This window comes from Choristoneura fumiferana, chromosome 8, assembly GCF_025370935.1.
Source record: "Choristoneura fumiferana chromosome 8, NRCan_CFum_1, whole genome shotgun sequence".
Classification (NCBI taxonomy): Eukaryota; Metazoa; Arthropoda; class Insecta; order Lepidoptera; family Tortricidae; genus Choristoneura; species Choristoneura fumiferana.
The window spans coordinates 9,105,342-9,132,353 of NC_133479.1; positions in this window are offsets into that span (position 1 = coordinate 9,105,342).

The following is a 27,012-nucleotide window of genomic DNA, read 5'->3' on the forward strand; positions in this document are numbered from 1 at the left end:
GCCAAGAGCATGTCGGACAAGCCCAAAATAAGGTTCCGTAGCCATTACGAAAAAATTAAGTAATATTTTTCTAAGGATTTCGTATTTTATACGGAATCATCCAAGTTTAGGTAAGTATATTTTATACCTTAGGTTGCTATTTACTCTTAAACTACTAATAATTCTCAAGCAAACTTAACCGTTATAGTTTGCCTTGTTAGTTTGATATACTTAATACCATCCTGATTTTTTTCAAATTTTTCCACCCACCGGTTTAGATTTTTGAGGGGGAGGGGGGGACGCTCGATTTTAATGAAAATTTGCAATTTAAAATTGAATATTTCGCAAAAAAATCACTGCATCGAAAAACTGTTTTAGCAATTCCTCAATGGTTTTAAAAGACCTATCCAACGATACCCCACACTATAGGGTTGGATGAGAAAAAAAAAACACCCCCACTTTACGTCTATGGGAGGTACCCTAAAAAGTTTTTATTTTTAATTTTTTATTATACCAATTTGTTGGTATAGTTTACATATATATCCGTTGAAAATTACAGCTTTCTAACATTGATAGTCCCTGAGCAAAGCCGCGGACGGATAGACAGACAGACAGACAGACAGACAGACAGACATGGCGAAATTATAAGGGTAAAAAATGACATGTAAAAGTGCCCATTGCGGCCTATTTACTGAATAAATGATTTGAATTTAGAATTTGAATTTGAATGCTTAACCTATACAAAAATAACCATCGCAGGTTACATTTTAAATGTTTATAACAAAGGATCCATAATTGGTCCTTCGCACCGGCGGCGCAGCGCGAGTGCGGCGGCTGCGCGCGCGCAGAGGGCTGTGCGCGCCGCTATCGCCCGCGCACCCGGTGTTCCGCTTTGTTCTCCTTTATCTTTGTTGACATAACATCACCGAGGCACTGACACACCGCGCTAATATACTTATCGTGCAAATGCAAGTTTTGTTTCATAGACTGCGTTTAAACGGCTATCTACATCTGCATCTATATCAAGTATGTGGACTAAGCGGTATCAAAAAGTATAAATCAGTATTATTATTAGCAATTTTGTGTTGGAATTCACTAATACTATTTGCTTGTACTTTAACAACGTGGCCTTTTTTTGTAAATTATTACTATCTTTAATTTTATCATTTAATCGAATAATTTCATTCGAGTGATAATTTTGTATTGTATCTACCCATGTTTCAACCCTTTTTAACCAACTTTTAAAAAAAGGAGGAGGTTATCAATTCGGTTGTATTTTTTTATGTTTGTTACCTCAGAACTCCGTCATTTATGAACCGATTTCAAAATGTTTTTTTCGTTCTTCGTTCTTTCGTTTTTCAATTAGGTCCCATAAGCACCAAATCAGGATCTGACTATTGGATCCTAAGAAAATTGAGGGAACTTGTCAAATATTGTAGGCACACCTATAGTACCTAATTTCTATATGTTTAGTAGTAACTCGTACATTTGCTCTTGAAAATCATTATTTGGTGTAGTGGAACTGATGATTAGTGATGATGGTAGACCACATTTGACGATGAAGCGCCTACTCAATAACAAGTACGGGTTGAATTTTAATTACTTTAACACAGTTGCTAAGTAATTTATGCTCATCCTAATGCATATGGTGAAAAGGAACGGGTGACGAAGCACTAGGACTCCTCAACAATGAACGTCTCTGCATCGGAAAAGCATTTTTTTGTAAAAGGTGACGAGCAGTTGACATTAAACTATTGTATCTTAGATCTTTTACACTAAAAAGTATGAAAATGAAATTTTATACTTAACAAAAGTACGCGTATAGTATGTAGGTGAGGTAGACGACTATAGGTCCACTCCTACTGGCTCGTGCTGAGGCACCGACTTCAGACCGGTAAAAAAATATTTTCATGGTTTTTTTTAGTCCGTTCAATTTTTTGTTATAATTTTTTCTAAATTATTGGAACACAGGGTCCGACGGGATACAAGTCTCTTCCCGCTCCTCTTGTAATGTGAGGATACGACGCGGATTTTAACTTTCTATGTTTTTTTTAAATGTAAGGTAAACGTACGAGTGATCGACACGCTAATGCCTAATAGATGACACCCTGTTGTCACTTCTATTGTTAATGACATAAATATAAATAAATAAATAAATATCACGGGACAATTCACACCAATTGACCTAGTCCCAAAGTAAGCTTCGCAAAGCTTGTGTTATGGGTACTAAGCAACGGATAAATATAATTATATAAGATAGATACATACTTAAATACATATTAAACACCCAAGACCCGAGAACAAACATCCGTATTTTTCATACTAATATCTGCCCCGACACGGGAATCGAACCCGGGACCTCAAGCTTCGTAGTCAGGTTCTCTAACCACTAGGCCATCTGGTCGTCTAAATATCATGACATGAAATTAAAGATTGCAATTATTGGGACAGTGACGATCACTCGTACGTTTATCTTATTAAATTTCAAAGAATTCAACGGTTATGGCTTATTTAATAATTACTCGTATAACAAGATTTTTACCAAACCCTAAATTATACCCAAGTCAAACGGTCAAGATAAATTCATTTGTTCATGTCAAAACAAAGTTGGACAGAAGTTGTCACATGTTCCGGCTACAAGCAAATAAATTGCAGACAGTTTATCGCGTGATAGCAAGACAGGAATGCTGGCTGTTTCGTTGATAGCTTGATATAAGATAGCACGTTGATGTACATAACTACCTTAGCTACATAACCTACCTTGGTTTATCTACTTACAACAAAATTGTTAGTGAAGTGGAGGTCCACTACACCACCCTACCTACCTAGATAGTTTTCCAAGAATTTTGCTGTTATCTGAGGAATATGAGACACCTTTTACATAAAGTTTTGTGATTATGATTAAATATCAGATTTAATCGGCGTAAACATAGAAAAGAAATAACTTATACCTATATTCGACAGTTTTTATCCGATTGCGCGATAGGGACCTATTGCATAATAAAGTACAAGCTAATATACTATTTGATTTTGGTTGTAACTTGTACTTTTCTGTTGTAGGTACAGCTACATATTTCCTACTTATGCATTGCGTGTGATGCTAGGTAATATCCGGGGGGCTACTACGAAATTCGAAAATCAAAGTTCGTTTCCTCTCATTCTTATTAAATAATATTAGCGTCAACGGGACGGCAAGATAATGAAGTTCGCATTTTGCACTTCGTAGTATAGGCATATTACATTATTCTGTGGATAGGGCCAGTAAGACCACAGAAAAGTAATAGTACTTACAAGTCGCTCATCCAGTACTTACAAACAACATAACAACAACAACACAATGACATATTTACAAGAAAACAGGTTTAGTATTAGTAGTTTTAGATTTTAAATTTACGGTTTGATATCTTTAATCACTTTTTTTATGTAAGTAATCGCGGCATCACAAAGCAATGAGGGCTATCGCGTGTGGATTCGCCGCTAGAGGCGCTAGTGTAGCAGCGTGAGGTCTCCGAAATGTCAAATCTCATAGTTTTTGGGTGTGCTACGCGGGTTTATTTATAATTAGAATAATTTTGTGAATATTTTGCATTACCTGAAATTAATTATGGCGATTATGCCTTACGGGGCAATGAATGTCTGTGTTTTGAGACGGTTTTGTCTTTCGGAAACTTTTGTCCTCCCTTTTTTCCGAACAAAACGGGACTACGCAACACTGTGGTTGCTCGATATTTTTATGGTACGGTTTTAAGGTGTATTCAATATGATTTTAATCTAAACTTTGTTTTCACGCCCGTAATAACAGACTTTGAAAGCCACACTTTAAAACCTCACGCAACAGTGGCGCCATCTAGAAAGAGTAAAAAACGATAGCCCTCATTGTGTCGATGTCTGTTGGATGAGCGAAGCAGTGCGGCGCGCAATGAACAGAGAACACGCTTGCCGCTCTGCTTCCCAACACGCTGCCCGCTGTACCCGCTGGTCGCCAGTGGGAATTACTAAAATAGCTTTCGACGAAATTGCAGACTCATTCCGGTTGTTGCCAACCGGCACTGGGTGTAATCTAAAACTACCCCAAAACCGCACAAAAATCGCACGTAACATGAGTAGTAATGTGTAAGTCATCCTTGTGCGGTTTTCTGCCTTACCTCGATGATTCGGTAATATTATAGCGTTGAGTACCTACTCGACTATTCGTCGACATATCAACGGTCGAAATACGCGATGCCGTGACTATGCAGTTTTAATATCGACTATCACCTCACCGTGACCTTTTTTGAAGACAGATAATTTTTATTACTTACTTTAGTATAGCTACTCTATTATTACCAAGTACATGCATGAATTTGTAACTCTTTTTTTATTGTTTCGCACCTCAGTTTGCAAAATCGGAACCTTTATAGGATCACTTTGTTGTATATTTGTATTCTCTTTGTTTGTCCGTTCGTACATACGTCTCTCAAGAACTTTTTCTCAGGAACGCGTATACTCGTATAGATATCTACAGATAGTGCCACGACAGTTGAAGTGAATGATTACAGACACAGCTACAAAAAGAACAGATTGCGCAAAAGGAGAATGAATGAAATGAATGAGTAAATGTCAAAATCCTGCTGTCATTACTTACACGACATGTTGTAGCTGTGTGTGTAATCATTCACTTCAACTCTCGTGGCAGTACCTAGGTATTACAAGCTGAAATTAGTAGGTACTTACGCTCGATTTTAATGAAAAGTTGAATATTTTGCAAACAAATCACTGAATCGAAAAATCGTTTTAGAACCCCCGTAATAGTTTTAAAAGACCTTCCAACGATATCCCACACTACAAGGTTGGATGAGAAAAAAAAAACACCCCCACTTTACGTCTATAGCAGGTACTGTAAATTTTTTTTTAAACTTTTTATTGTACCATTTTGTCGGCATAGTTTACATATATATTCGTGCAAAATTACAGCTTTCTAGCATTGATAGTCCCTGTGCAAAGCCGCGGACGGACAGACAGACCGACAGACTGACAGGCAGACAGACAGACATGGCGAAACTATAAGGGCTACGGAACCCTAAAAATGGAGAGAAGCTGGACGGTCGAAGATTCGCAATTCGACCTATAATCAGAGCGGCGGCGCGCAGTGCGCGTGTTGCAGCAGCCGCTGAGTCGCGTTGCTCCGAAGACGAAGGGCTACGGATTAGCCCGAAACATGTCGAGCTAAACTCGATTTAAGACGTGAGTTATCCGGGTCATTATAATCTATAATCAGAAGTTGATAATATTAAAAGTTACCATGCAACTTAATACGCCAAACAAAGATATTCCATACTTGACTTAATACGACTTAAAAATCTTGACCGCTGTCCTTGGAACGTTCTCAACGACCGCAAACGAGCGGGTATACCTACCTATACTGGTCTGACTTTAGCTTTAGTACATCTGAATCACTAATTACAGTGCTCTAAGGCTGTTTTTCCTCTAGAGGTATGTTCGTATTAGGCTGCATACTAAAAGATGGGTAACATATAGTGACCTAGGCCCACTTGCAGTAAACACATAAATCTCGAGTTAGCGTTAAGTTCCGTTTAGTAGTGTCAAATTGTATGGAACTGTCAAGCTTAAGCCTGGATTAACTACTAAATCTAGATTTATTTTTTCCTGCAAGACGGCCCTAGATAATAAATCACATCTCCAGCATTAATCTACTGAAATAACTGTAAAATACCTTAGATCATTAAAATTAGTTTCAAAAACACTACGAGTAAACCAACAGGAAAATGTTATGTATGAGGGGTTTTTAGCAATATTTCCAAAACTATAAAAATGCATAATTCAAAGCAATACATAATTGATTATGTTTACGGTACCGTAGCCAAGATGGTAAAAACTGACTTAAAGTATTGTCTTGTCTATCTGACTATTTGTCTGTCTGTCCATTCCATATGTTGCAGGTATTTTATAACAAACTTTAAAAAAAAGGATGAGGTTATTAATTCGGTTGTATGTTTTTTTTATGTTTGCTACCTGAGAACTCCGTCATTTAAAAAACGATTTGAAATTTTTTTTTTGCGTTCGTCTAGGAATGCTTTCAATTAGGTCCCATAAGCACCAAATCAGGATCTGATGATTAGATTCTAAGGAAATCGAGAAAACTCCTCAAATATTGTAGGAACGCCTATGGTAATTTCCATATATTTAGGAGTAACTCGTGCGTTTGCTCTTGAAAAATCATCATTTGGTGAAGTGGAACTGATGATGAAGACCAAATACGACCAATGGAGCGACTACTCAATAACAAGTACTTCACGGGTTGAATTTCAATTAATTTAACGCAGTTGCTAAGCAATTTAAGCTCATTGTAATTTATATGGTGAAATGGAACGGGTGATGAAGAACCAGGACTCCTCAATAATGAACGTCTCTGCATCGGAAAAAGCAATTTTTCATAAAAGGTGACGAGCTGTTGACATTAAATTATTGTATCGTAGATCGTTTACACTAAAAAGGGTGAAAAAAAAATAGAACCGACTACAAAAACCATGAAAATAATTTTCTACCAGCCTGAAGTCGGTGCCTCAGTCAGCACGAGCCAGCAGGAGTGATTGAACCCAATATACTCGTATAGTTGTAGGTGAGGTTGTGAGGAGGATTATAGGTCCACTCCTGCTGGCTCGTGCTGAGGCACCGACTTCAGGCTGGTAGAAAAATATTTTTATCGTTTTTTGCAGTCGGTACTAATTTTTTTTCATAAATTTTTTGTTACCTATTGTAATAATGATTATGGCAGAAATATTTTGGAAACAGTTGGATGTTTGCTTAGGTAGGTACCGATTTCTGCAGTCAAAACAAAAAAAGTGCGTTTCCACCCGAGATATGCGAGGAAGCGTTGCGAGGAATATGTTTATCATCAACCAATAGACACGCTTCGTTTACACATCCTCGCACAGCACATCTCTCGTGAAAACAGCTGAGCGGAGCTCTCTCGCGGTCAGTTGCAGAGAATTGTGACCCCACTGCAGCACATACATATATGTAGGGGGGAAGGGGGGGGGAGGTCACCTCTCTTTGCAGCTGACTGTATGTTACATACATTTATAACCTTGGCTGTCCTTGCTCCTTGCGTTAAAATATTCATGAGAGCGAAAGATATGCACTGTATCTCTTATCACTATCAGAAGCGATAACCAAAATCTAAAAAATCTATATTGACTAAATATCTACTATATCGTCACTACTTTAAAAAAACTCGTACCTCAAAATATATAATTTTCTGAGTGAACTTTATGAACATAATGTCAAGGTTCAATTTTGTTGACATATTGATTTTAGATACGAGATGTTTTTCAAAGTAGTGACGATCTGACGATATACATGTCTTCAAATTATTCCAGAATATTTTAATAAACTACTTATTTAGATTTATTAGGTTGGATTAGTTTGAAAGAACACTTCTGTAAATATTTATCAGGATTTTTAATTACCTATGGTTGACAAATGTTTTCATAGTTTGATGTGTAAGTACTGCGTAAAAGGCGTGATTATTACATTTTGAATGAAAAACTTTGATGAAAGCATTTTGCATGTGTGTTCGGTCAAAACGAATGCAAAAAGTGCTGAAATTTTCGGACGAAATTTGAAGAAATCCTGCTTATTCTATGTTTTAAGAATTGAAAAAATGTAGGAAATGAAACATTACAAAGTTGATTTTCCACTGAACAAACCCTCATTTCTTTCTCGTACTACGTCGTATATATGTACTAATACTAGCTCAGACAGGGTCGAGTTGCCGACTGCAAGTTGCAATTCGAGTCCCGTCTGCTGCGGAAAAAAAACTACGACCCGCAAACTTCCTGCCAGGCTCCGGTGTCGTCTGACTTCGTTACTTGATCATCCAGCTCATAGATATGTATTTCTGGACAACAATTAAGCTTTCGATTATTTAGAACAGTGTAGTGTAGGTATATTTCGATTGAAGCAAGAAACAAGGTATGAATGAACTTATAGGCGACTTGCCTGCACCTATTTTAAAACAATGAGGTAGACTGTCATAATTATTAACTGGTAAGTGATATAGTATAAAGAGAGAAACATAATTGACAAACGTTGAGATACGTACTATATTCTGTTTTTTCTGACATGATACAAATGACAGATGCCAAACTGACGTAAGTAGAGACCCTCCTACTGTTACACAAACTATCGATACTTTTGCGTGTCCTAAAAGTGGCAATAGCATTATTTGATGGTTTAAACGTTACGTTACGCTATCGAGATGAGAGTCTTATTTGAATTTTAAAATATAGTATATTCAATATTTGAAGTTTCACTTTCCGACTCTGACTACCAATCTTGAAAATTAATAATAACTTCGTTTATTTTACCGCTTTTATTTTTACCGATAACCCTCACCTCTATCAATTGCGGCCTATTGAAACAACATTTTAAAGGCGTTCATTAAAAAAAGTAAGTTAATATAACACAGTGCCTACGCAGTAACTAACCAATTTGCTAGCGAATTTGAGACCAAATATTCGAACAATCAGCAGTTTTAATGTGATTTAATTTTTTCAAGCATTATATATCTCTGTTGGAAAACATATTAATTGTTACCGCCTTACAAAGTTACATAATCATCATGTGTCATTTGAATCATGTTAGAACAAATAGAGTATAAGAACAAAGGCGAACTAATCATTTTGAAGATATACCTACTCAAATTTTGAGTCAGTGATGGGAGTACCTATTTAGTTATGAACCGACAAAGAGTTACGCTGTTTTCCTTCACCGAAAAGCTCATGGTATATTTCAAGCGTACCTAATTTCAGTAACGAATTTCCTCCCTCTGCTTGAGGAGGCCATAGGTCAAACCAACATGGAGATGCTTAGTCCATGGTTACCTTATCACCATGGGCTGGTCCTACATACATATTCGATGATAATTATGTACCCACATAGTATGGTAAGCCGTGGTGGCCTAGTGGTTTGACCTATCGCCTCTCAAGCAGAGGGTCGTGGGTTCAAACCCCGGCTCGCACCTCTGAGTTTAACGAAATTCATGTGCGGAATGACATTTGAAATATACCACGAGCTTTGCGGTGAAGGAAAACATCGTGAGGAAACCTGCACGACCTGCGAAGCGATTCAATGGTGCGTGCGAAGTTTCCAATCCGCACTGGGCCCGCGTGGGAACTATGGCCCAAGCCCTCTTGTTCCGAGAGGAGGCCTGTGCCCAGCAGTGGGACGTATATAGGCTGGGATGATGATGATGATAGTATCAAAACTGTTTGAAATATCTTAATGAGTCGCTTTGTTTACCATTATATTTCTTTAACCTTTATCTAAATCATATGTCGTGATGTAGTGGTATGTGTAATTAATGTATTTCCATAAGTTACATGGTTTTGCCCTTGAGCATATCAGTGGGGTCGCGTGCGGCGACCGATTAAAAATATATGTGATACTTAAATGTTATGGGCATTTTTATCAAAGAATTATCGTTAGTTTGAGTGGTTTTATGTATTTTAAGCGTCAGAGTTTCTTAGGGTCCCGTACCTAAAAAGAATGAAACGGAGCCCTCATAGAATCACTTTTGCCCATCTGTCAATATCTACCCTTTTTCTCAGGAACGCGTAGATGTAGGCTGCTCAAGCTGAAATTAATATCAAATACTAGTCTGCTACCATTTAAAGCAGTAAATAAATAAAACTTCTAACTCAAGTAGGTTGTTTAGGAGGGTATACCTTCCGATTGGTCCTGATCCTGTTTAAATTAATGAAAAAGTTCTTTGAAGTCTGTTTTTTGTTTTAAAACTATCTTACAACAGCAAGCGTTAAATTGCGTCGGTGTAACCTTCTGGACGTATCTATGCAGTCTTTACTTAACGCGTCAAAAATATTTACTTTAAGTCTTCTGTATAATTTATAACCACTGTTTATGCGTTCTGAAGGTTATTTCATTTGTTTGCTCAACTCGAAATAGGCACCTCAGCTACTAGTAACGAACTCTTTGCGATTAATACTGTCAGGGGTATAGGTTACGTACGTTCCAGGCGGGCTACTACGAAATTCGAAAATCAAAGTTCGTATCGTACCATCTCTCTCACTCTCTTATTAAATAATTAGCGTAAGCAGGGCGGCAAGATACGAAGTTCGAATATTCCATTTCGTAGTACAGGGCCAGACATAACAGTGCAACTGTGAGAACCTGGAACAAAGACTCCCACATGCCACATGCATCACTCCCTCATCGACCCTTATAACTGTTTATAAATAGTAGCTTAATCGCAACTTAAGTTAACGGACGCATTGTCCTTTATTTTTAACTTAAGTAGCTGTTATTCGCAGCTTCGTGAGCGAGTTATTCGGTTATCACGTGTCTGTGGGAATTACACAATTTTCTGGGATAATAACTATTGCACGGCCCTCTCAGGGTCTTAACTATCATCATATACCTAGAAAGAAGAAAACAAGAAAGAAAATACAGTTATTATGATTAAACGTCATAAAATATCACAATTACAGAACAAAAGAAAAAAATTGCGATAGTTAAGGCCCCATTCAGCATAATGCCACGGCAAGCCGGGGCGCTGAGGACCTCACCTAAAACGAACGATATCTAATTTCATATAATTTAGTTCCGCAGTTTAGGCATAAAGAGGTAACAGACAGACAGCCAGACAACTAAGAGCTACTTACTAGGTTATAATTTCGAGTACTAGAATTAGTATGGATTCAGAAAAACTTTTCACCACTTTCTAATGGTATTTTCGACAGTCGAAACTCGGCCTACTGGTCTGAAACTGTTTTTAATTCGTGGATGATAGCAGAGTGCAGGTGTTTGCATGTGTGCGTGCGGGCGCTGCATCGCGCGCGTGTGTGCGTGCGTATCGGTCCGGCGGCGCAGCCTCCCGCGTCTGCGGCCTGTCTAGACGCGCCCCCTCCCGCGACGCCCGCGCCCCGCGCCCCTGCGCCTCCGCAGCCGCGGTGCACCTCGCCCGTTGCTCCTTTCACTGTACTTACCTGCCTCAGCTATTGCTTTCGCTGATAGAGCTTGCTTACTTACAAAGCAACACAAGCATTCAAATTAGCTTCCATTTACAACTGACTTCAAATAAGTTTTTGTTAAAAATTTCCTTTTTAATACAAACTATCTTGCTGTCTGTACTTTTTAAGGGTTCCGTAGCCTAAATGGCAAAAACGGAACCCTTATAGTGTCGCAATGTCTGACTGTCTGTCTGGACGTCTGTCTGTCTGTACGTCCGTGGCTTTGCTCAGGGACTATCAATGCTAGAAAGCTGTAATTTTGCACGAATATAATATGTAAATTATGCCGACAAAATGGTACAACAAATAAATAAAAAATAAATTTTTTTTTAGAGTAGCCGTAAAGTGGGGGTGATTTTTTTTCTCGACTATACCTATATCGTTGGATAGGTCTTTTAAAACCATTGGGGGGTTGCTAAGACAATTTTTCTATTCAGTGGTCTGTTTGCGAAATATTCAACTTTAAACTGTTGGGTGTAAAAATTTGAAAAAAATCTGAATGGTAGTAAATATATCAAATTTACAAGGAAAATTATAGCGGCAAGATTGGTTGAGAATTGTTAGTAGTTTAAAAGTAAATAGCAGCTTAAGGTATAAAATATACCTAAACTTGGAAGATTCAGTACACAATACGAAATCCTTAGAAAAATATTATTTGATTTTTTCGTAATGGCTACGGAACCCTATTTCGGGCGTGTCCGACACGCTCTTGGCTGGTTTTTTATTAACTGTATTTGCATTGTCGTCCAACCTATGTACGTAAGTATGTGAAAGTTCAAGTTGACGCTCAATTTTAATGAAAATTTTGCACTTTAAAGTTGAATATTTCGCAAACAGATCACTGAATCGAAAAATCTCGAAAAGTCTCAGCAACCCCTAATGGTTTTAAGAGAACTATCCAACGATACCCCACACTATAGGGCTACTCGAGAAAAATAACTCCCCCACTTTACGTCATTGGGAGGTCACTAAAAATTTTTTTTTGTTTTTTTTTTTTTATTTTTATTTTACCACTGTCGGCGTGACTGATATTGTTATATTCATGGCAAATTCCAGCTTTCTAGTACTAATTTTCACTGTGCTTAGCCGCGGACAGACAGACAGACAGACAGACGGACAGACCTGGCGAAACTATAAGGGTTCCTAGTTGACTCATCATCATTTCAGCCTTTATACGTCCCGCTGCTGGGCACAGGCCTCCTCTCAGAATGAGAAGGCTTGGGCCGTAGTTCCCACGAAGGCCCAGATGCGGACTGGGAACTTCACTTGGAATTGCTTCGCAGGTATGTGCAGGTTTCCTCACGATGTTTTTCTTCACCATAAATCCTAGTTGACTACGGAACCCTAAAAATTTAGGCAACTAGGAGTAGAATAAGCTAGTGTCATAGAAAAATCTGATGGACCTGTAACATTATCAGAAAATATTGGACGAGTATTTTTTCTTTTGGCAATTCAACAAAAAATGATGAAGATATAACCAGTTAAGGTTTCACGCGCAAGCGCAAACACGGCGCGCGACACTTTTATTATTATTATTATAGCACGGCGTCACGGCTACTACGAAACTCGAAACTCGAAGTTCGTATCGTACCGTCCCTCTCGCTCTCGTATTAAATAGTATAAGTGTCAGAGGGACCGCACAACACGAACTTCGAGTTTCATCGCGCTTCATCTTTGTTTTGTCATAAAAAGTGTCCAATATTTTCTAATAATGTAACTAACAACGGACTAAACAGAATAATGTATTTTTTTCCCTGGAAAGTACACAATTATTAAGAAATCGCAACACTGGCATGTAAATATCTAACTTATTCTTAGTAAACTGAAGTACGTAGCTATACTACCAACGCATTGTTAGCAAATAAGTACACCGACATGGTATCTATTTACCCCCTTATTCATAAAACTTAACAAGCCTATGTTAACTAACAAATGCTTTGTCCCTTTCTAACAAATACAAATGTCGAAGTGACAGATAAGGACAAACGAATTTTAGCGGCATTTTAACTAAAATAGGTTTGATTGTCGTTTATGAATAAGGGGGTTAGTGTCTAATGTAGCCTACATTAGACACTAACTAGATACTGTGACTAGTTCAAACAAGACACGACAGCTGATAAGATAATGTTCATCTAGTGGTATCTTTCTAATATAATTTGTTATCTGACTCGTTTACACACGGCGATCACAATGTAAGTCCAAAAATAGCAATGTGTTTAATTTTTAATTGGTCAAGTCTGGAACATAAATCCTATTAAAGCGAACAATCCTATGAGCATTTAGGTAGTTCCTAAACAACTCTACTTACTTACATCTGTCTCTACCGAAGACGCGCCAGTGTTTTTCAAACCTTTTCCGCCTTTCTTTAATGTGCAAAATTCCAAGATGTATTAATATAATTGGATAGACTGTGTTCTATGTGTAATACAGGATGTAGAGTGGTGGTGACTCACAGAATCATTTATTGCTTGTTAACGATCTTTGACGCAAAAAATAGTCGGTTTATTATGTGTTACTGACTGCTACCGTAACATCAAAAACACCATCACGTATGTACGAGTAAGTTATACCTACCTTGTAGCAACGGTTATACTCGTAGATGTAACCAACAGAGGGGAAAGGTCTAATGTGTAACCCATTTTGAAGCAGTTCATTTTCTTACAGATTGAGCTGTAAGAAGAGTAAGCTTTTTAGCCATATAGGCGCCTAGCATTTTTTGGCTCGTATTTTAGGTATTTTGCTTAGTTGAGTGGATGAAATCGCCGTAAGAAGTTACTAAGGTACTAAAAGATTTCTTTGATTCCGCAAGACAGCCAATATTTTTTATAGAATGCGTGTTTGTTTTTGGGGGATCGAGCTTATGCTCAACTCGACAAACGCATTTTTTCAGTTATAAGACCAAGCTCGATCAAATAAATCACTAACAATACTTAAAAACTTCAAGTTTAAATTTTTACAACGGTGTTATTTTTTCAACGGTCTATTATTTTGACTTATAGGGTCTGTCCACGCAACCTTAACAATTATTGTTCGCCCCTGAAAACCGTTATTTGTCATATTAACTATATTATGCTTGTTGAAATAAAGGATAATTGACAAAGATAACGAAGACTCAACATCTAAAAACATTGCACGGCTTACATGCAGCGTACACAGTAGCCAAATAGCCGGGCTGGGGCTGCAGACAGGCAAAAAGGTCTGGATAATGCGAGAACCGCGGGAACCACAAGCCGCGCCGACTCGGACAACGTAATAAATAAGCCGCCTCGATGCACCGGTTGCAATGTACGTGCAGTAAAAAGTGCAGCGAGCACCTGCCGGGGCTCGGGTGCCACTGCCTGGGAGCCTGGGCGCCGGGCGCCGGGCTCCAGGTGCCGCCGGGGCGCGGACTATACGATAGCATTAACGATCGCAGAATATAGCAGCTTGAAAACGCTCGTCGACATTGAGCGAGTGAAAACCGGTGTGCATTATAATGTAGTTATCGGAGAAAATGTGTAACTCCCTAAAAAAATATCTATACGTTGGGTATAATACTAGTATTTTTCATTAATATTGCTATGTAGGTATAATATTAGTATTAGTTTACATTGTTTTCAAGGACCAAAAAATCGTATTTTTTTTTCACTTTCTATATAAGTATACAATACAATATGCCAATTAAAATCCTTGTTCCCGTTTAAAAAAACCATTTTCAACTTATTAACTTTAATAAATGTAAGAAAATCATCTTCCCTTTTCAGGAATTCCCGTAAAATGACTATAATGATCATATACCGGTCTGTGGAAAAGGTGAAGCACAGAGGACAACTTTATTATCCCTCACAACACCAAGATCTTTGGCTGCGAAGACGCCCGCAGCAATAACGTCTATAGGTACAATAAACAAGAGCCAGAGCTATATGTAAAACATAAAACCAAACACTAAGGAAAATTCCCAGTGATGTGCCAATCAAAAATAACGAGAAGTAAAGTCTGGTGTAGAGCAGGGCCGGAGCGCGACTTGGCTTTGCATACAAATATGAAATGTCTGTACCGACACGCGATATTATTAGGGAAATGAGACGGGTTTGTTAGCTTCTTTAGTAGTTCAATAATTTTATAAATGCAACATTTGTTTTTGTTCGTTTCATCAAGAGTTTTATGTTCCGTAGCTAAAATGGCAAAAACGGAACCCTTATAGTTTCGCCATGTCTGTGTCTGTGTGTGTCTCAATGCTAGAAAGCTGCAATTTTGCACGAATATATAAGTAAACTATGCTGACAAAATGGTACCATAAAAAGTTTTTTTTTTTTTTTAGATTATCTCCCATAACGTCCATAGACGTGAAGGAGGGATTGAAGCCCATACGTACGTAAAAGAGGTAGACGACTATAGCCGTGTATCCACTAGAGGCAGCCTCGGGCCGAGCGGCTGCCTCGCTCCGAGGCCGCGCAAGTGGAGACGCTGCCAAAGGCACGGCTCAGACTGAGGCTCCTTTGAGCACGGCCAAAAAACCGATAAAATATGGCTCGGCTCACGGTGCTCGGCCTGAGGCTGCTGTAATGGATACGCGGCTTATTGTCCCACTCCTGCTGGCTCGAGCTGAGGCACCGACTTCGAGCTAGTACGTACCTAGAAAAATATTTTCAAGGGTTTTGTAGTCGGTTCCATTTTTTGTTATTTTTTTGGAGTCGGTTTCACTTTTTTGTTAAAAAAATCTTTATTTCTCCCTTTTTAGTGATTTGTAGCCAAAGTACATCTCACAACGATTCCATTAAGCCCAATCACGACTTAGTTATTACTATTATTATTATTATTATTGAAATAATACACTAGCAGCTCTTAGAGCTGACGCGTGTACATCACAGCACTTGTGTTTTTAGTCTCTCTTCTTTAAGTATATGGTCTAGTTGCTTTGTTTTATAACAGAGTTCCGTTGCCTACCTTCTGGCTTCAGCATCAGATCAGTTCGAAAGAATCATTAACTTTAAAGCTTCTTCTTAGTCGCTTATCTAGGCGGGGCGGCGGGGTCGGTTAATCATGATCGTTTATAGACGAGCGAGCATTACTTAGCTTTGATGAGTTCCGTTGGTCATCACGGTCTTCTTCATCAGGTCCAGGTTACCAAATGATAGTTTCTAAATGTAAATGCTCATCTTAATGCTAAAAATGCCAAAATCGCCATAGGTGTGCCTATAAATTTTGAGGTTTGCCCTCGATTTCCCTAGGATTCCATCATCAGATCTTGACTTGGTGACAATGGGACTACCTCAGAAGAATACCCTTCCGATTAAAAAAATAAGTTTGAAAATCGGTCCACAATTGACTTCGGTGAACATACATTAAAAAAAAATACAATCATTGGAACATAGAACCTCCTCCTATTTTGAAGTCGGTTAAAAATATTAGTAAACAAAGAAATGAGAAATCACCAAAATGAGCTTTTTTGTTAAATCACCTTCCGAATATTTGTTTTTTACTTCTCCGATGACCTTTAACTTGTGCGCAGAGGCTGGATAGGTGGCGAAATACGTCCCATTTCAAATGAAACTCCTCCATCCAACTAAAACACAATTAAAGGTGGTTGGAAATTGAGCTTCATTTCGTGACGCTTGCTGGACCATAGGCGACATCGACTGTCAAGAATTCGTTAATCGCTATCCCGCGTGTACCTACCGCAATTTTCCGGGATACCTAATTCTCAGGGTTTCAAACTACCAAATACTAAACTTAATTTATGTCGCTAAGCTATATCTATTATTATAATTATTATATTTATATCGCGTTTATAAGTTAAGCTTGAAGAGATAACAGACAGACAGTTAGTTTCATATTTATGACATTAGTAAGGTAAATGTACGAGTGCTCGATACGCTAATGCCCAACAGACGACACCCCCACTGTCATCTCTATTGCGATAGTGACGAGCACTTGTACGTTTACCTTATGGAAGGAAGAGAATTCTGCGCGATTCAACTATGTCTACATAACAAAATTTTTGAATAGTGTTCAGAATAATTATTAAAATAATGTTAACATTACGTGCCCAGCCGAACAAAACAAAGTTAATGTAATGGAAATAGGCAGACGACCTCCTGTTCTAAGTTACGTAGGTACCTAATAGTAGGGGAGCCCAAGAGGGGATTTCGGGATTTACTAAAGCGCGACAGATTAATATACAGGGGGATACCTTGTACCCGGTTAAGTCCTTCCACCAACTATGAGCCCCATATACATGGCCGCCCGTCAAGGATAAAGGATCAGATTAGTAAAAAAAAATTCATCATCTGAAATTCCCGAGCGCGTCAGATTAAGGTAGGATGAGTTAGTTACATACTAAAACGTGTGTATTCTACTAATCTGACAATTTGAGAGTGACGTAAAGAAGGGGTAGGGCTAGAAAGTTGTAAAAAAAAAACGTCATCTCGACATTCTCGAGCGTGGTTAATTTTTTTTTTATTTTGAATGGAATAATTCAAGAATTACGAAAAATATATAATCTGACGGTTTCCACAAGCCGAAATAACAAACATTCATCGATAAAGTTTATTGCGTGCAGCTACGTGATGCCTATATTCCCCTCTCCGCGTTTCTATTCCTCTCTCACTCTTACTCTATCTATTACTCTCTCACTCCGTCCCCACTCTGGTTTCTGTTGCCGTGACGCCATCACAGCTGATCACACAGACTCGTTCGTGGCATGATATTGTTTACAACGTATTTCCAACGTTTTTGCCCCTTGGAGTGGCAAGCGTCCGGGTCCCGGCACACCCTTGTTTGGCAGGCGACCGGCTCCCGGCACGCTGTCAAAAACCCTTGAGTGGCAAGCGACCGGCTCCCGGTAGATGGCGGGTGTCGTATTTCACTAACAAATATAAACTGGTAGACCTATATCTCGCTTGCTTATTCTTGCAGAATGCGTTCATAAATAGACAAGGATGGCATTTATTAACGGCCGCGACAACACTACGGAAGAAATTTCGTTCTTATTGTTTACTCAAGTTTCACTGTGTGGCCTGAATCTCCTACCAACAATTCAACTGTATTGAAAACTCTAGAATTGAGTCAGGAAATTGCAAATGAATGTCAAGCTCCCTATATCCAGATCACCTATGATCTGGATACGCAATCTGAGGACGGAATAGAGTCAGAGGAAGAAGATGATTCTACCGATAAAGATGATAATTGAGAAAAAATACTCAAAAAAAAATATTTTTTTATAATTATTTTTTTATAAATACAGTATTCTACTTAAAAAAACATACACTTTTTTATTTGCATGCTATTTCCTGAGCTTTTCAATAAATTAAGTGCAATGATTTAAAAAAATAAGAAAAAAATTTTTTTAATTGTCAGATTAGGCGAATCCCTCCAGATAATCGTCAGATTATGAGACAGCACGTCTAGGGCATGAAGATGAACCATATATATCTTAATCTGACGCGCTTGAGGATTTCAAAATGGCGAATTTTTTATGCACATTCTAATAATGGCTACGACTTTGCGTCACATCCAAATCGTCAGATTATTATATAAGAGCCTTTTTTTAGGATCTCTTAACATCCCCTTAGAAAATCTGACGCGCTCGATTAAATTTTTTTTTTTCATTTTCAACCCTTACGTACGACCACCCCCATCATGGAAACAATCAGATTAACATACGTACATTTTTAAAAATACGTAGGACATGGATGATATCAATATCTGACGCGCTCGAGTATGTCCATGCAACAGTTTTTTTTTACATTTTTGAAAATCTATAACAATTCCCCCCACCGATGAAAAGGTATATATTATATGACATTTTTTTCTTCTTATGATCTAAGCTTCGCAACCCAATAGGTCTCTATGACGCTCGAGTAAATCCCGATTTAGCATCGTGGGCTTCCCTACTATAAGCATCACCAATATACTGAGCCCCTGGTGCCGGCTGTACTACAATTGACTGAAATAAAGTTCGACAACTAACTATAACATCATTATTCTGCTTTTTCATTACCTATCAACATTGCGGTAATAACTTTTTTTGGGGTGAATCGTTTTAAGGACCAAGCCACTATCCTTGCTTTTGTTTACTTGCTTTAGTTTTTAATTTTATAGGTAAGGTGTTTCATAGAAGATGCAGTCGGGAAAAATCCATTATGGACGAAAGGAACGGAGGAACTTGACCAAGGATATGCTGCGGCCCTACGTATCAATCTTTTTTTTTACAGTAAATAACAGCCAAATATGCATCAACTTGGCCCGCCATAAAATATATTTCGTTAGTATATATTGGCACGCGAAGGAAAAAGTTTCCCCATCCCTGAACTAGACAGTGCCGGACTTTCACCGGCTAAAAAACCCGCTTGCACGTCCCCAACTCCTTGAAACTTGGATACTTAACTACCATCCGTTGACCAGTGATTCTGCAGAAGGCAGAATGATGCAGACAGGCAGATGTTACGAGCCGATGTGAAAGCGGCTCTATCACTCACTCAAGGGCTTGATAATTGATACTGAACTACCGATCTGAATAATCAATCAACGAATTGTTCACTTTCACAATATTTATGATGTATTTGCACACACACACACACACACACACACACACACACACTCACACACACACACACACACACACACACACACACACACACACACACACACACACAAACACACACACACACGCGCACACTCACACACTCACACGCACTCGGGCCAATCAACTATTTTACCGACACTTTGGGCGTCTCCTGCGTTACCAAAAAATCGTACTTCCAACAAGATATTTCACGGTTTAATAGGTTGAACTTACGCAGGATGGCATGTATTCAAATACACCATTATTAAATTACAGAAAAAACATGTTTACTTACAAAAATCTGCAATTGTTTGAAAAATGTCGCGGACAGATTAGTGTCGGTAAAAAAGTTGATTGACCCACTCACACGCATGCACGCACGCACGCACGCACGCACACACACACACACACACACACAAAACACATGTTATACACGTGACACATGTCTAAGTCACTGTCACTGAGTCACATTAATTGGAGACCTAGGTTTCTGCTAAAATTCTGCACAGTTTGTGTAGTTACCGGTGTGCCGCGTAATTCTTGAAGTTCGGCTTGTTTGTCATATACACTGTAGAGCTGTATGTCGGCGCGTGCGAGAGGCGCGGCCGGCACGTGAAAGCAGTACTTTGGCCTGTCTGACCTCCTGGAGCAGACGTCTAGACACGTAGACGTGGTCTAGATACTTCACTGTCAAATAGGCTATTTCACCCCAACCACAATGCCTATGAAGGTGTACTTTCGATGCGCTACATTTGCGGAAATTTAGAGATATTGCTATATGGGCCAGAACTAAGTAAAGAAACGAAAAAAAGATTTATATCAATTTTTTTTTTCATTTTATATAGTCAGTGTTTCTACGACATGATGACGCCCAGATTAAAGCTACTACCACGACCTCTTGAACTTATGCGCAGATATTATTATAGTTAATGTTGTGCGACTTGGCCGTTAACTTGTACCCACTCACGTATAAAGAATGTTGAGTCTTAAGTCTTATCCAGTAAATGTTCAGACTCAATACGCGGACAATATAAAGAAATCACAGTAAGGAACCTTAGACTTGGCACGACTTTGTCTAGATTTCATTACTTTTTAGAGATAAACAAGCAGCTCCATCGAGACTTGGCTAGTTTTTTACAGAATGTTTTTGGTGGGATTTCACTTCTTTTTGTAGAAAATTTGTAAAGGCGGTATGTCGATCTCTAATAGTTTGGTTGAACTCTTGTGTTTTCTAATCAGGGTCACCATGTACTCCAGATCTTTGATTATCCTAGTTTTTATAATTTTTTCCTTTATGTGGCCATTAAACCCTAACTCTGTACCAAATTTCAGCTCTCTGAGTTTATGGGAAGTACTAGTTCTATTTTGATGATGAGTGAGTGTCATAAATGCGAAACTTTGCGTTCGCTTAACTTCGGAACTAAATGACCTACAGACTTGAAATGTTGGATTTTAAGTGTGTGATTATAGCTTACTGGATGACGAAAATTTCTGCGTTTGGTCTTATCCAGAGGTCCTCAAATAGGGGCCTGAAAATGCGGCGAAATGGTTCCAGTAAAGGATGGTACGGCAGTGTTTGCTTCGCGCTCGACTTGGCCCGTGGTAGTGCCCCCTACCGTGCCGCCAGATTGGTCTAGTTTTTTTTAAGGTAATCGGCTATGACAGATGGATAAACAGACAGCAGACAGACACAACGTATATACGAGTGATCTTATAAGGGTTCCGTTTTTTCTTTCGAGGTAAGGGAAAGCTTGTAACCGGCTAGCCGGTCGGAGAAATAAAAGGCGTGTGGTTACAAAATAAAAATATAATATAAAAGAAAATATATACAATTATTTCAGTCAGCACTGCTCGTGTAGATAAATTTAAAAAAAAACACTGGCCTGAGACTTGTAGGATAGGTAGGGAAACAGGGCAGGGTGTTGAGGTAGCCTCGAAGCGTCCAATCGCGACGGCGATCTGCTCCGAGGCAGCAGAACGGAGAGGAAGTGGAGATGATGATTTGGATTCAGCAGGAAAAAGGAAGGGCTGCAATAGTGGCAGCCCTTATATCACAAGTAAAAGTCAGTGAATTAGCTATCACAAAGTGAAATAATTAATTTTTTCTATAAATAATCAAATTTCGGCTTACGCCCTGCCAAATAGTAGAGCCAATCGCGGAAAAAAAACAAATGAGTATCAACAATTTAGAATTTAGAATTTTGTTCCTCTGTAAGCGGCCAGTTGCGCACCGCGGAGGTTTGCCATGTTACAAGCTAAAGGAAGAAGTATTGATGTGCTACAACAGAATCCTAGTTAATCTGTTTAAAGTCGGTACCTCAACACGAGTCAGCAGGAGCATACCTAGCCACCTACCTACAGTCGTATATATACTACCTTTTGGGTTTTAGACCGACGTCAAAAAGTGACGAAGCTCAATTTTTTTATTCACTTATTACATCCATACAGCCATAGAAATTGAACAGCACGGAAATAAATCAAGCAACCTTTATGAACAACGATAATGGCGATTTGTCAGGAGTTGGTATGCTATTATAATATCCATTGAAAAATCTGTATGCAAATCTACGGTCGACCTTAATGACAGTCGAATTGGAACTATTACGTTTCCAACGTCTGGTTGACTTCCTGGGACAGTGAAATCAGAAAAAAACTAACCATTATTATTATGCAGAATTGCAGGTAGGGTGGGGAAATTGATTAACTTAGTAAATTTAGCCTACGGCGTCACACATCCCAAAATACATTGAATGAAGCGGTAGAAAAACTGGTCGGTGAGCTAAGAATAAGTTGACAGACAGTGCTAATATTTGAAGTTACTTTGAATAAGTAGTCCAGATTACTAGTATTTATTTAAATATATTATATTACTTAAAAGATAATAAGGGACCACATGAGTTTCATCGTTAAAATAAAAGTATGAATAATAATGTGTATTTTTAAAAAACTTTATATTCAATTTAGGGTTTTAGGTACATATTACAATACAATTCGAATAAAATAAAATAGATATACTTTTTATTGGATATTATGTGTTTGCGTAAAACTATAAACATATTTTTATTTTCCTGTTACCTACCGATAAAATCCATGAAGCCGTTTTTTCTTTACATCTAAGTCTAACTACTAAGTACGTAGGTTTATTTATGTGTATAGTCCATTACTGTTGATTCACAGCATTTACTCGTGCCATCATTATTGATCTCATAATGTCATTGGCCAGCTGTGTGTTATGCTGTGAAATTAAGCCCAAGGATTCAAAAGACCTGACGACCTTCTTCAACGGAATGCAAGATTGCGAAACAGCTAGGGGTCTTAGTTACGGCTTCCGTTTTGAACAAATCAAGTAAAATGAATAAGTAAAATGACTTCATTGACAATATTGTAGGTTCTTTTCAATTCCAGGATTTTTCTAGCTAAAAGGGTGTGGTATTGGAATGCAACTAATCAAAAGGGTAAAATTAAGTTAAGTTTAATAATTTTGGTCATCCTCAGGTAAGTTAGTTTCGTTCTAGATAATTTATTCTCCCGTGGATGTCGCTGACTCGGCTAACAATGAGTGCATGCCATTCCTGAATGGCGCTGTTTAGATTTTGGTAACACCCTAATGAAGGCCTGTTGATTTGAATAAAAGACAACCCTCGTCTTATTCATTGGTGTGTTCGACATTCGAACACTAATTAAATTTTAGGCGGCTAAACAATTTTTTTTCATTAAAAATAAATCATTGGCAGATATTTCGTTTTCTAGAATTTTTTTACCGTACAACGGCAAAACAAAAACTACTAGACACTGGCAAAATTGTCCTCCAATGGACAGAGCCATATTTTTTAAAGAAACAACAACAACAAATCATTGGCAAACATTCTTTACAAGAGTAGTCCCACGAATTGTCGCCGAGGCTCGGTCTAGTTTAGGAAGGTGTATTGTATTTCGTGTAAGTATTGCTTTGAGTTATTAATACTTACTCAATTTGTGCACATCAGTAATACGGGTGTAATCATCCAGCATTACGATACATTAATATTATGACAGCTGTCACTAACACAATGCGTGCGTCGCTGGCAGCAGATTGTGTCATGTGCAGCTTTAGCGAGTACCTACTCGTAGAGCTGCGGTCGTGACCGTATTAAAAATTCGTCTGCGGCCTGTCTAGACGCGCTCCGCTTACAATGTGACGTGATACCACAAATGTAGCTGTGTTAGTTTGGTTCAGCGTATCGACATACCTACGTATTTACTTAGTCACGCATCCTAAACTCAAATTTTCCCTATTCGATGATTCAAAGTGAACGCGTGATTCGAGAGAATTAATAATGTAGGTGGCGAATTTAATTGAACTTAACACTCATGAAGTTTGCATTTGTTTAAAAAAAAGGCACGATTATTAATGCATTGGAGTCTTTCACTTCGTTGTTCCATAAGACATGGATGCCTTTTTTATATTTTGTGGATTGATGCTTACTTAACACCACCAGTGTTTAACTTTACCTCAGACTTAGAATCAATAATAATTATCTTTGGTTTGGACCCGTACATGGGTTTCATTTGGACCTATAAGTTAAAGAACTTCCAGATTAATTGCTTGAGGTGTTAGAACCTAACAGATCAGCGAGACAGAGAACTAATAATTTAATAATTTGCAATTGGGTTTGTTTAAACTTAGCTTGAATTAACGAACCACATTGTTATTTAAAGCACTCAGCTTCATTGTTATAGCAGTAACTCCGAGTTAGCTTGAAATGGTCAGCTACGGGTACAAAAGGAATTATTTGTAAGTGCACTCGCGGTGTTAATATAAGCGGGGTTCTGATGTATACTTTGTACGAGTGCAGAATGCAATTGTAATGAAATTTTCTCGTCTGCACTGCAAGTTGGAGACAGTTCAAACTCTCTAGACTTCGCTGCAAGTCGACGCTCTATCCGTACTTGGCAACGAACTCTTTAGTTTATACAGTCGAGTGTAAAATATGTACTTCTGCAACGCTTCAAAAATATGAACCACGTAAACTTATTCATATGTAACAGTAAATAGGTCGTGGTAAGGTCAAGAACATTAATTTAGAACCCATTTCGTGAACAAAATCCTTTGAATTGTCATGCAAAATGACTTATATTCGATCTTAAGTGGGTACCAAATTAACCTTCGTGACTGTTAAGTACATAATTATAGCGGTTCGAATCGACAAGTAGGTTTACATATTTTTGCACTTGGTTGTGCTTATTCACTTTTAAGTCGTAATTAATGGGATTAGTAAAGCGCCACCTTTTGTCTATCCACCTGGACTATCTGTTTGCCGGTTAGTAACTTTGAACCGTGATACACATCTACACGCTAGAATTTCTCGAAGGTTGTAGGTTAGGTATATGGTATCTACGAGTAGGTACCTACGAGTATGAATTATATGAAAAATAAAAATATAAAAAAATATAACTGTAAGTAAGTTAGTATTTAGTGAATATCCCAGCGTGGCTGGAGAGATCGCATTTTTGTAAATTTTTCTTGGTAAAAAATAGTAAAAGCAATCTTCTATGTCCATGGTGCCATGATCTTAATTTTAAGAGTTTCAGTATTTTAATACCATAAAACAAAACCTGATAAAATCTACTTTTTTTTTTTATTTAAACTTTACACCGTAGGTACTCAAGTTTCTTTTATTTTCAAGTTGAAATTTTCGAACGGCTTTGGCAAAAAAAGATGTTCCAACTGCAAGGGTTCCGCTTTATGGGCGAATCCGATTTATCCAGCGATAATTTTGTAACGATATAGGTACCGGGTGTGGCATGTAATACGAGCAAACAATTAAAACCTACGATCTATATCGTACTCGTCAAACTGAACAACATTAGGTAATTCAAATTTCACCATTTTCGAAATTGGCCACCGAGATGAATTTAAATTTAATGCTGCCATAATTGACACACTAACTTTTGAGTACTTAACTCAAAATTTCAAATGGATATTTTACATAACATAAAACTGTAAATATTCAGAACAGAAAACAATCATTTTTAGAATTTTTGTCCTCTTTATCTGTCATCATCATCAGTTAATGGGTATGTATGAACCACTATTCGTTCAGGATGAAATGTGTCATGACTTCATAAAATCGGGTAGAGATGGGGTAGAGACATTAATTGATTTGCAAAACAAAAGCCTTACATTAATGTTTGGAGTCTTAGATAATCAGAGATGTTTTTGTGCTCCATACCATTAATTCAGAAAGACTAATTGTGTTTTTTAGGATAATATATTCACCTTATGCAGACAGCCGCGAGATAATTTGATATTTTTGTTACTTGTAATCCGGGATCTTTTTCACAAGAAAACTTTTTTTCAATAAAATTAACGCACTGTGTTATTGATTACCTACGTAAATTAAATTGAAGCTGACACATCTAAATATACTTATACTATAATAGTGGAAAATTTCGTATTCAAAGAGCAGGGCGTAAGAAGCATCGTAAAAACACAATTTAGTGGCATTATATTCAATGCACGCTTGCAGCACAGACCCGGTCCGGGGCACAGTGTGGCAAAAGGTCCTGATGTGCCTTTCTAATACTAATCGCAGTGAAACAAACCTAGGTATAGCTAGCTATCGATTCCTTTAAAGTTAACAGTGGCATGGCGCTGTTACAACTCGATTCAAACCAACTTGGCTAAATTTTATTAGTGTCAGTAATGGTTCTCTGCCTTTTCCCGACTCACGATTCCCAACTGTTTCTTTTCCCAACACACGATTTTCTATGAAACCATGTTTATATAAATTCCATAAATCTACCTAACCTAGTATGTTCTTATTAAGCATAAGAAAATACACCCAAAATTTTTTTTTGGTTTCGGGGAATATTGAGAGATGGGAAATGAAACATTTAGCAAATTAAACATTTGGCAAACAACAATTCTGTGAATAGGCTTCTTCTGCCTTTAATATGGCATAGGTAGTGTGTGAACACTAACTGCGAGGTGTTGCACCCTTATGCATGCTTCTCTCACTCAGTTACAAACGACAATGTTCACTCCGCGCCTCTGATAGACATATAAGTACCTATGAGCTCTAAATGTAAACAGAAGATAACTTTACTTCAGACTTTAATTATTTTAAAAATGACGCGAGGGTTTAAAAAACGCAATATTGTTATTGTTAGGATTGCTACTACCATCTTGCACGCTAATCCTGCCGTGAAGCAGCAGTGCTTGCACTGTTGTGTTTCGGCGTGGAGAGTAAGACAGCCGGTGAAATTACTGGCACTTGAGGTATCCCATCTTAGGCCTCTAAGTTGGCAACGCATCTGCAATACCCCTGGTGTTGCAAATGTTTATGGGCGGTGGTGATCTCTTACCATCAAGTGACCCACTTGCTCGTTTGCCATCCAGTCGAATAAAAAAAAAATATGTCGCGAGGCGCGCTGCATAGCACGTTTAGCATGTACAAAAAAAAAACGGCCAGCCAG